This window comes from Abramis brama, assembly GCF_963993115.1.
Source record: "Abramis brama genome assembly, chromosome: 1".
In the NCBI taxonomy this organism is placed as follows: domain Eukaryota; kingdom Metazoa; phylum Chordata; class Actinopteri; order Cypriniformes; family Leuciscidae; genus Abramis; species Abramis brama.
The window spans coordinates 32083977-32096063 of record NC_139963.1 but is presented as its reverse complement, the minus strand read 5'-3'; the positions used below and the strand labels follow the sequence as shown (position 1 = coordinate 32096063).

Below are 12087 nucleotides of genomic sequence, written 5' to 3'. Positions count from 1 at the left end.
TAGTGCGGCATAGGCCTTGTGGCACACAGCCTCTGAACTCTCCCTCACAGACATGCTAGCTCAGCACTTTTTATCGTTCGGGATTTATTGTTCTTCAGCCCTCTGGCGTAACTCTCACTGGATTTTTTTCTGAGCAGTTTTCTGAGGCTTCCGATCACCTCATTTGTGATCGCTTCTCATGACGGCCACTGACTATCACATGAGCAAATAACAACTGTTTCACAATCACGCTCGAATCTCTAGTCAGATGCACTCAAACCATTGATACATTGATGCACAATAACTGAAAGAAATATCAGAGAATACTAAAATTGATTTCCAGGCCAGAAAAAATAATAATAGAAATAAATGAAATACTTTATCAGCATATGGCAAGCTTTGTTGTATTCCAAGTAGCCTGTATGTACGGTTGAGACTGTGAGTTTACATTATAATAATTGTAAATAAAACGGATCATACAAATGTTATATTTTTATTTACTGCCCTGGTGAAGCTGTTTCACCTAACAAATATAATCCACAAGATACAATAACATCTGAATTTATATTAATACCCCATTAAAAAGTTTACAAACATTGCACAAAAAAATAAAAAATAAATAAAAACAATGTACAGTATAAATATGATGGGATGTTCCAGAATTTATTTATTTTTGTACAGGTGTAATTTGAATTACATGTTGCTAAAGGGTTAATGGACATTTTGGTAAAAATTACTGGATAATGTCCTGGCAGAGAATTACCAGTACATTTTCAATGTATGCTTAAGTTGATTCTTAATACTCTGTCATTTCCTGAATGTCCTGCACATTCTTTGGTTATTAAGAATAAACATTTCAACCTTTGAACTGGGCGATTTTTGTGTAAATCCAATTATTATTTTGTCTTTTGGACTTTATTTAAACATATGTTATGTGAATAAGCTTCACCAGGGCAGAACTAAATAATAATGATATACTGTAATTTAAATCACAAATTATGATCCCTTTTTAATCATTCTATTTTTTTCAGATTGTGCAAGGTATTGGCCTTTGTAAACGGTGAAAAGGTTTTTGTTCAAAATAATTCTGGTGCAATAAGTTTGTCTCCTTTTTCTTAATCAAGACACATTAGAGAAATTATTTAAAAAATCTGTTAAATGCATTTATTATTCCAAATGCATACCGGTAATATAAAAATCTGAAAAAAAGAGAAAAAAAGAAAAAAAGAATTATGAGTCTTCCTGACACTGTCTCCTTTCCAACGAATGCCTCTGGTATCAAATAAATAAATACAAATCCTTCCTGAGCTAAAAACTGGACTGTTGAAAATAACAGGACATATTGGGTCAATATCAAATATTTATAATTTATCAAATACAAGTTAAGATTTTTTCCCCTTATTTACTGTAAAAAACATTTAGATATTCAGATTAAACTAGTGTAAGACTTCAAACATCCAAAGATGCAAATTATTTTGTGGGAAGGGTCAGCGTCTCCCCGACTCGTGAAAGATTGTGTTATAAACTGAACTTTCAGTCAGTGCATGTGTTCAGTGACTAAAACAGCTTCAGTGTAACTATAACTGTTTTACTGGCTTTTTCTGTTGTAATGGAGATGCTACTATATGGACTCCTACTGATGATTATTGCATGTGAGAAACTCCCATTTGTAGTAGATTATTATTTCATTGTTCTAAATCATCTAACATGATTTTTCCTCTGTTTTTCAGGTGTCAGTGGTCAGTCTTTGACCTCCTCAGATTCTGTGGTGAAAAGACCAGGAGAATCAGTCACTCTGTCCTGCGGTGTCTCTGGATTCTCAATGAGCAGCTGGTACAGCTGGATCCGTCAGAAACCAGGGAGAGGACTGGAGTGGATCGGGTGGATTGATAGTGGCACCGGCACTAGTTTTGCTCAGTCTCTACAGGGCCAGTTCTCCATCACCAAAGACACCAGCAAAAACATGCTGTATTTAGAGGTGAAAAGCCTGAAGACTGAAGACACAGCTGTTTATTACTGTGCAAGAGATTCACAGTAAGACAAAAGACTGCAGGGCTGAACAAAAACTACTCATGTCTCTGAGGGCTCAAGAGCACTTGATACTTTTGTAACAAGCCAGTTTATTGATTTTCACTTTATTAAAATATTGATTTAAATCCTTAACTACTTCTTCGTGGAGGTCTTTCTAAATGAACAACAAGCATTAAGAATACCATGCAACAACAACAACCAAACAAAACAAAAAACATTCACAAATTAAAATGCAGCTGAGTTCTATGGCCGTACATTTCAATGTGTGATTTTTTTTTAACAACTGGAAAGTTAAATGTTACATTCATATTATTGAATATCTTTAATAAATGCTGATCTTTTGAACAGGTTTTCAGAAATCATGCAACAAGTAGTAAAGAAGCTTTAGGAAACGATATATAAACATTTTTGTAAAAATTCATAATGAGCTACTATGTCTCTGAACTAGTAAATAAGAATAAAAATATGTTGAAAGGCAGACATGGTTACAGAGGTTATTAAGGTTACATAAAATAGAAACCTTTAGAGGGCAGCCTATGCAAACTTGTCCTCCCTTTTAAGCCCCACTTTTATGTATTCATTAATATACTTTATTCATCTACTCATTTGTGACTTTACTGCATCAGGTTACTTATTACATAACATGGTAATGGATATTGTGTCTAAACTGTGTTTTATCTTTGTGTTTGCTCTCACAGAATGTAAGAAGGGCTTTTGAAAACCTGTTGACAATCAGACTTATTCATGTGCACTGTTTTAAATGTTAATGTTGAACTGTTTTTCAATCTGTTGGTGTCAAGGCAGAACTTTTGGGTGTCTTGTTTTATTTATTTTCGTATAAAAGCAACAGAATTTAAATAATATCCAATGTATTAACAACAAAGAACGAGAGTGTGAGTCACGCAATATCACCTTTGATTTCATAGGTGTCTGATCCACTATTTGTGCTACAAGACGTGAGAACAACGGCTCAATGGTGGAAAAGGGCTGATCTGTTTGATGTACACATTCAACTACTGCACACTGAACTCTACAACTTCGCTACAGTCCTTTATTCACTTTCACATAAACATAACACAACATCACATCTGTTTTTAATAGAACTCAGATGAGGTTGCATGCTCCTGCCTGCTTTGAAAATAATCACATTTATTCATGCTGCAGAAGGACATTGTTATATCTATATCAAGATGTGGCACTGTTGTTCATGAAATGACCCTTTATGGCCACGAGATCTAGTTTTTGCTAATTCGGGGTTTCTATGCAAATTATCTGATGTCTGTTACATATTTAAACAACTGCACTGTTGACTGGAGAACTCATCACTAGTTCAGCCTTGATATAAATCATGTTCACTTTGTATCTGTTGCTGTTGCTGGCCGCAGTGTCTGGTAAGTATATTCCCTGGACAAAATAAACTCTTTTCTTATTGTAAATAAATACATGATCTTAATTATTTGTAAAAAAAAAAAAAAAAAAAAAAATGTTTATTGTTTATCCACAGGCATTGACTCTCAGGTTGTGCTCACACAGTCTGAACAGTCAGTAGTTGTGGCTCCAGGTGGTTCCCACAAACTGACCTGTGCATGTAGTGGATTCACTCTTAGTAGCACTAGGATGCACTGGATCCGTCAGGCACCTGGAAAAGGACTTGAATGGATTATTTATTATTATTCAGATTCTGATAAGAGCTCAGCTCAGTCAGTCCAGGGCAGGTTCACAGCAACTAAGGACAGCTCTAATTTCTATCTGCACATGAATCAGCTGAAGACTGAAGACACTGCAGTGTATTACTGTGCAACAGACACTGTGGAAACACTAATACAGGCAGCTGTACAAAAACTCATGAGAAATGAGGAGGACATGGTTGAGTAACACTGAAAAAAGGGAAGAGCCTCTGAAGTGACATAATGCCTGTCTAATACAAAAAACGTTAATATTAAAGGGTTAGTTCACCCAAAAATGAAAATTCTGTCAGTAATTACTCACCCTCATGTTGTTCCAACGCCGTAAGACCTTCGTTCATCTTCAGAACACAAATTAAGATATTTTTGATTAAATCTGAGAGCTGGATCACTTTTCCATAAGCTTCTAAGGGAATGAAACTTGCTGGCCCAAAAAAGTTATTAAAGAGATCGTTAATATAGTCCAAGTGACTACATTGGCTCAATCTTAAGTTTATAAAGCGACGAGAATACTTTTTGTGCGCAAAAAAACAACAAAAATAACGACTTTATTCCACTATTCATTTCCTTCTCTCTGGGCCTCGAGTCTTTTCACATAGTGTTTTAGCGTAGCGCGTCTATGTTGCACGTCACCACGTAGGCTCACTATTGGCCGACGCTTGTCATGTGTGTGATGCGTGTGACGTGCAACACGGACGCGCTACGCTAAAACACTGCGTAAACTAACTTTACTCATCCCAGTCCTCTGACCTAAACCCTACAGAAGATGAGTGGGATGAACTGAGAGAAGAGTGTACCAATATGTACCAATATGTAATAAACAAACAATACGTTGGAAGGCAGACATGGTTACAGAGGTTAATAAGGACACAGAAAATGTAAATGTACCTTTAGAGGGCAGCCTATGCAAACCTACTTCTCCTTCTCCCTTTTAAAAGCCCCCACTCTATTCATCTACAGACACAAAACTTGATTGTGACTTTCCTGCATCAAGTTCCTATTTTCAAAACAGGGCAATGGATATTGTGTCTAAACTGTGTTTTTCAAATATAAACGTTATCATTCTATGCTCCTGTCACAGTGTGGATCCTCTGGATTTAGTGGTGATCAGCCCTTGGCCTGGATCAGACAGGCTGCAGGAGGAGGTCTGGAGTGGCTGGCATACATCTCATCTGGAGGTTCTATATACTACTCTCAGTCTGTTCAGGGACGGTTCACCATCTCCAGAGACAACAGCAAGAAACAGATGTATCTGCAGATGAATAATATGAAGAATGAAGACACTGCTGTATATTATTGTGCAAGAGAGTCACAGTGACAAATACAACTACTGTACTGTACAAAATCTGAAAACAACCATATAAACGTTATCATTCTATGCTCCTGTCACGGTGTGGTTGCAGCAAGGAGAGTTTAGGCAGAATCTAGATGCAGCAGTCAACTTTAATAAACAAATAATCAAAATAACAAACATTCAGGATATCAGGAGAATATAAAACGCAGGAGAGAAACAACCACTAACTAAAGACATACCAATAGAAATAAGATTTCTAGTGGTGTCCAAAACCATAGTGGACGTTTATCGAGTGCACTCATTCAATCCCTTAATACACCCCAATAACGAGTGTACAACTGATGTACGCTCAGCGACTAGAGAATACCCATAATGCACTGTAAGAGTGAATGAATTCCCACGTCTGAACAGAAGATGGCGCCCACAGCTGAATCATCCATCCATCCATTTTCCAAATGCTGGTCCAATGTGGCTGCAGCGTAATATCATACAGGTATAAATTCATTTTTAATTGATTATTCAATTGTTTAATTAAGGTGTATACATGCTAGTTTCAATGAAAGAGTTCAAGATGTTTTCATGTTTTCATTTCTACTGGAGCTGCCAGTTTACCAAGATTCACTTGCTTTCATTCACTCCGTCAAGTGGACTATATTAGTGGAGTAATGCAGGGAATAGTGAATGAGGGTATGGGGGGCGATTTCGAACACAGCCAAGGTCAACTAAGGAAGATAGTAAATAAACACAGGAACACAAAACTAAGCCAAAACAGAACATAAACCTGACAGATCCTTAATGTTTTTATAGATATTAAATATTATAGATCCTTATATTATACAGTAGATACTACATAATACCATAATACTAAATATTACAGGCCTGCATACATATTAAATACGATTTAAGAGCAATGATGGACACAAAGACATTTTCCTCACACAAAGCAATCAAATATCTTCAGGAGACTTTGCATGGAATCACAAGTCATATGGACAAACATCTACTCACGTCCTGTGGAACAAAATGTCTAACATGCTCCATACAAAAGAAATACAAGATGACAATTACCAAGCTTGGATAAAAATTTTCTATATGACAATACAGTATGTAGGGTTGAGGTTTGAACCTGAGTCCCCTTTCTTAAAGTCTTAACAATTAGACTTGGAGTACAGGAGAATTCACTCAGTGATTGCTTTCATTATTTTATTTATTTCCTTATTATTTCATCTTTTTATTTTTCTAAGAAATTTATTGTTTCTGGAATAGCAGGCATGATTCTAACCAAAACAACTTTGTATGCATTGACTTTCTTTGTATGGCCAAAGAAAGGCACACTAACAGACACACTAACAGCTATACCAAAAGCTCAAAAAAACAATAATAAAAACATCCAACATTTCTACACCCACACCAATGATTGATTTATTCACTTTGATTTCCGCATTCAAACATTGCTGAGAAATAACAAAAGATTTTTCTTTCTGTCTGGAGTTTACGTTGATTTTATGATTCATTGCAATTTGAAATGTATTATTACAGACATACAATAAAATGTATGTCAGCAAGCCTTTACTATCTTAAAAAATACTAAGATTCAAAGAAAACAGAATGTGAATATTGTATCAAATCAATCATAATTCAGTCAAGAATATTTGAATCCATTCTCTCAGTTCCAGTTTTGCCATTGTTACCATGTTTTGCCTTGGTATGCAAATTACATGATTTAGGGAGGGTCAGTGAACAACTCTAAAAGTATTTGTTATAAAACCGAATTCTCAGTGTCCTGCAGCTGCAGTGCAATTCAATATTTTGCTCATCATTTTACAGTTTTTGGGGTGATAATGGAAATGCTACTGCATGGAGTTCTGCTGTTGATTATTTCATGTGAGAAACTCTCAATTATTCTCAATTAATGGTGCTGTTTTAAACTAAATTAACGTTCATTTTCCATGTTGTTCAGGTGTTAGTGGTCAGTCTTTGACCTCCTCAGATTCTGTGGTGAAAAGACCAGGAGAATCAGTCACTCTGTCCTGCGGTGTCTCTGGATTCTCAATGAGCAGCTACTGGATGCACTGGATCCGTCAGAAACCAGGGAGAGGACTGGAGTGGATTGGACAAATATCTGGCTCAACTGTATATTATGCTCAGTCTCTACAGGGCCAGTTCTCCATCACCACAGACACCAGTAAAAACATGCTGTATTTAGAGGTGAAAAGCCTGAAGACTGAAGACACAGCTGTTTATTACTGTGCAAGAGATTCACAGTAAGACAAAAGACTGCAGGGCTGCACAAAAACTGTCATGATCACTGAAGCAATTACTGCAAATTTCCCCACATTTCAATACATTACTTGTTTAGAGATATAGTTTAAAATATCTTAATATTTCTGTATAAACAGCTTCCCAAATAAATGAGAGTATGAGTCTCGGCTGGTAATTAAGTAAGGTCATAAAGATAATAGATTCCAAGCTTGGAGGTTTGATCATTGCTTACCCTTTTCCACCAGCATGAACCGGGTGCTAGTTCAGAGCTAGAGCTATTGCCGGTTAGTGAGATACCAGCCTGGTCTCATTGTTAATACGTAGGTATTAATGCATAAATTTCAAAGATAGAAAAAGTACTTTTTGTACGTTTGGATATATGCTGAAACGTAGGCTATGGACGTATCTGCAACATTTAAAGTATCATTATTATGATTTTACAGGTACAAAACGTTAACTATTTACGAATCTTTCATATCATAAATATATCTGTATAATTTCCCTTTGACCGTTTTATAGATAAATGTAAGATCCCTTAACCCTAATCCCAAACCTAAACATACCAGTTTATAAACTGTGTAAAACGTATTAATGGACTGAGATGTGTAGGGAAATGGAGCTTTATTAACAATATAGCATTAAAATATAGGTCACTAATCTTACTCCTAACGTTACCCCTAAACCTACCCATAAGCATTTCTTAAAACTAGAAGGTATTTTTAAGGTTTTAAAGTGTAGTCCTGTTTAATGCCATGTTGGCTAATCCTCCGAAACGAGTTTGCAGCAGAAGACACGAACAGAGCTAAATGTTAATATTTCTTAAATTAGCAAACTGCATTTAATAACTGCGACTGAAAACATAATTGTTAAGACAATTGAGTGCAATAGAGTCAAAACATTAATGCCACGACTTTAATATGCATAGTTCATATGTAAATAATTTATGTTTTTTTGTGCTGTCTATACATACATATTTTACGTTTTAGTGATGTAAATACATCAGTATTATACGTTTCTGTGTGTATAAAACGTAAGTAAATGTAAGTGTGGTAGAACTACACTTTACATAAAAATACACACATACTATCATGAGATCACGTTGCAGCCACATAACCTGCAGTGAGTGTACTGAACAGTCTCCATAAGCATCTGCAAAATAAATCTGAAAATAATTCATACATTATTTGACTGAGATTCAACAATATTCAATCACAGTAAGATGAACACTAATCTTTATATCTCCATAAAGATAAAACTTTCCAGTGAATTAGTGCACTGTAGTGGTAAATATCCTTTACAAAGTGCAAGATGAATCCAGTTAGGGTTGAATTTTTTTCTTTTGGTCTGACCTTCCTTTGATATAAAATCTGCTGGAGGATGGGCTATGCAAATTAAAATGTACATTCTGCCTTATAAACTCTTCATATTTATCTCCTTTTCAGTATTCTGTCATTGAGATTTTTAACAAAAACTGCTGCAAAAATGGTCCTCAGAATTACTTGTTGTTTCATTAGCCTTCTAGTCTACATTGAAAGTAAGTAAGATTTATTTTTAAGCACATTTAGTGCATAAACATTTTATTAATTTTCATCTCTTTGATGTCAAGTCATCTCTATTTTTTACTTTATTGCTAAAACTCAAGCATCACGTAAATTCTCATTTCTTTTATTTTAACAGTGTGCAAAGGTCAGACACTGACTGAGTCTGAGTCAGTCGTCATCAGACCTGGGAACGAACATAAACTGACCTGTACTTTCTCTGGGATTGAAGTTAATAATGCATATATTTCATGGATAAGACAGGCTGAAGGGAAAGGGCTTGAGTGGATCTCATATATTTCTACTCCAAGCGGCAGTAGCAAATATTACTCTAAAACCGTTGAAAGACGATTCACCATCTCCAGAGACAACAGTAAAATGCAGGTGTATCTGCACATGACAAATCTGCAGGCTGAGGACACTGGTGTTTATTACTGTGCCCGAAAAACACAGTGACACAAGAGGCGGCTGTGCAGTACAATAACGTATGTGCTTTGGAGACATGCACTGTTCATGCCATATTTTATCAAAAACGCTTCAGATGGGTAATCTGAAAAAAATAAATAAAAAAATGACCCATCTCTCATTCATCAACATCAGCAATGTGGTGATGTAATCAGCCATCATAGGGTTAATTCCCAAATATGGTGTTCTGTGGGTATAAAAAGGGATGCGGCAGGCATCTAGACAAGCGTGCTATTCCGAGTTCGGGAGGTGACGTCATTCTGGGGCGCCGGTTTAGGTTTAGGAGGTAAGTGCTTTTGTGGCAAGTGCATGAATGTTTGGATCAGAAAGGGTAATTTGGGACTCGCTTAACTTGCAGTGTGGTGGAGGAGAACGTGGAGTGAACTCTTATCATGGCGAGCCTTTTATTAGCACGCCTTGAGTGTACTGCGCGGCATGAGTTAATTACCGCAGGTATGTGATGCATTCTTCTTATGCCTAAGCTAACGAGATGATCATCTCCTAAACCTAATGTTATGTTTTAATAGTGGTATGAGGCGTGGAGGTGTTGCAGCAGGCTTAACAGGCTTAGCGGGCTTTGCAGATTCTGGGAGCATTGAAGACGCTGTCGGCTCGTACTACTTTCTGTAACTCTTATTTATGTGTGACGTTGAACGACTTCGGACGGATTGTGTTTCACCCCCAAGTCGCTGTGTTTGCCCGCCCTTCCGTCTCTTATTTGAACTACAGTTTCTGTGAACTTGTATGCGAATTCCATCCGGTCAAGGACGACGTCAGAGCTGATCAAAATACGCGCCGAGCATACAGCCTGCCAGGATCTAAATTGGGGCTGTCACAGTGTTTCTCGACGGGTGGACCGAGGACGGGTAACCTTACCGTGACGAAGGTCTATGTGTGTCACCCTTATATTTGTATATTATTAGGAGTGTTTGGTTTTGTTTGTGTTGAATTGATTTTCTGTGTGTTGAATTGATTTTCTGTTGTGGTTAATATGTTTGTCAAGACATGGGGGAATGACCATTAACGCCCGTTATCGTGCTGATTACGGTCCACGAGCATCAGCTGGTTGGCTGGTATTGTTATTGAGAAAGACAGGCCTTTTCATAACAGGGCAATGGATATTGTGTCTAAACTGTGTTTTATCTTTATGTTTGCTCTCACAGAATGTAAGAAAGGCTCCTGAAAACCTGTTGACAATCATACATATATTCATGTGTGCTGTTGTAAATGTTAATGTTGAACTGTTCATTTTTCAGTCTATTGGTGTCAGACACTGACTGAGTCTAAGTCAGCGGTCATTAAACCTGGAGGATCTCACAGACTTACCTGTACAGCCTCTGGATTTAGTGGTGACCAGCCCTTGTCCTGGATCAGACAGGCTGCAGGAGGAGGTCTGGAGTGGCTGGCATACATCTCATCTGGAGGTTCTATATACTACTCTCAGTCTGTTCAGGGACGGTTCACCATCTCCAGAGACAACAGCAAGAAACAGATGTATCTGCAGATGAATAATATGAAGAATGAAGACACTGCTGTATATTATTGTGCAAGAGCGTCACAGTGACAAATACAACTACTGTACAAAATCTGAAAACAACCATATAAACGTTATCTTTCTATGCTCCTGTCACGGTGTGGTTGCAGTAAAAGAGTTTAACTCAAACAGCCACTAACCAAAGACATACTAATAGACATAAGATTTCTAGTGGTGTCCGAAACCATAGTGGACGTTATCGAGTACACTCATTCAATCCCACAATGCACCGCAATAACAAGTGCACAACAGATGTACGCTCCACGGCTCGAGAATACCCAGAATGCACTGTGAAGGTGATGATACATAGGGCAACTTTTTGAGCAATGTTGCTGGGCAATCTTGCCGACTGATCGATCAAACATTGCTCAAAAAGTTGTCCTGTGTATCATCACCTTGAGAGTCGTATCGAATTAATTCCTGCGTCTGAACAGAAGATGGCGCCCACAGCTGAATCATCCATCCATCCATTTTCCAAACCACTGGTCCAATGTGGCTGCAGTGTAATGTCATACAGGTATAAATTCCATCTTAAAGGGCAATTCAGGTGAAAAATGAACCTAGGGGTAATTAACACATGGTTACCGAGTCGATCGTTCCCTGGGATGCGTTTTCATGAAAATCGAATGTAAAGAGTTTTATCTTTAAAAACAGATTAGCTTATAACGCTAGTATATGGGGCACAGAGTAAAAGTAAATCGCTAGTTAATACCACTAACAAGGCTCAAAATAGCCTTACACTAACACGGTAGCATAATGAGGGTCCTTACATGCAAACCGAAGCATTGAGAACTTTGTAAGTGTACAGACAGTTTAATAAGAAGATACTTTATAAAGACAGTACATTACGCGTTTACAGGCAGGATCCATCTTGAAAAACAGTCTCGACTAATCGAGTCACGAACGCCGTGCTAAGTGAGCTGGTCGATAGGAATTACGTTTGTGAAATCTAACGTAGCACGGCGTTCGTGGCTCGCCTGGCTAATTAGGTTCTTCGAACACACTTGCCGGATATGATTAGTATAGCTGGATTGAGTTATCTGAGATAATTGCGCGTTCATGCGCTGGTTTAAAAGGGGATATGTATCGATAGTAGAAACATTGATCAGCAACGCTGCTATTGGCTGCTCAGCGTGGCCAAAGAGCGGGCTCAGTTTTTCTCCTCAGCAGAGCAAGAACTAATAGTCGAAGTTCATTCAGAATTTTAATGTTTAATCAAAAAGCCAGGGAACACCTCAAAGTCTGCAAAAGCAAGGAGAGAGGGCTGGCAAAAAGTAGCAGACAATTTAAATCCGTAAG

The 12087-nt window shown here is 37.4% G+C and overlaps 1 gene segment (V, D, J or C); it reads left to right on the top strand.

The window, feature by feature from the left end:
* Positions 1-1524: 1524 nt before the first annotated feature.
* LOC311092763 (immunoglobulin heavy variable 1-18-like) lies at positions 1525-2130 on the top strand. The segment is given in 2 exons: positions 1525-1631; positions 1710-2130.
* Positions 2131-12087: the final 9957 nt, after the last annotated feature.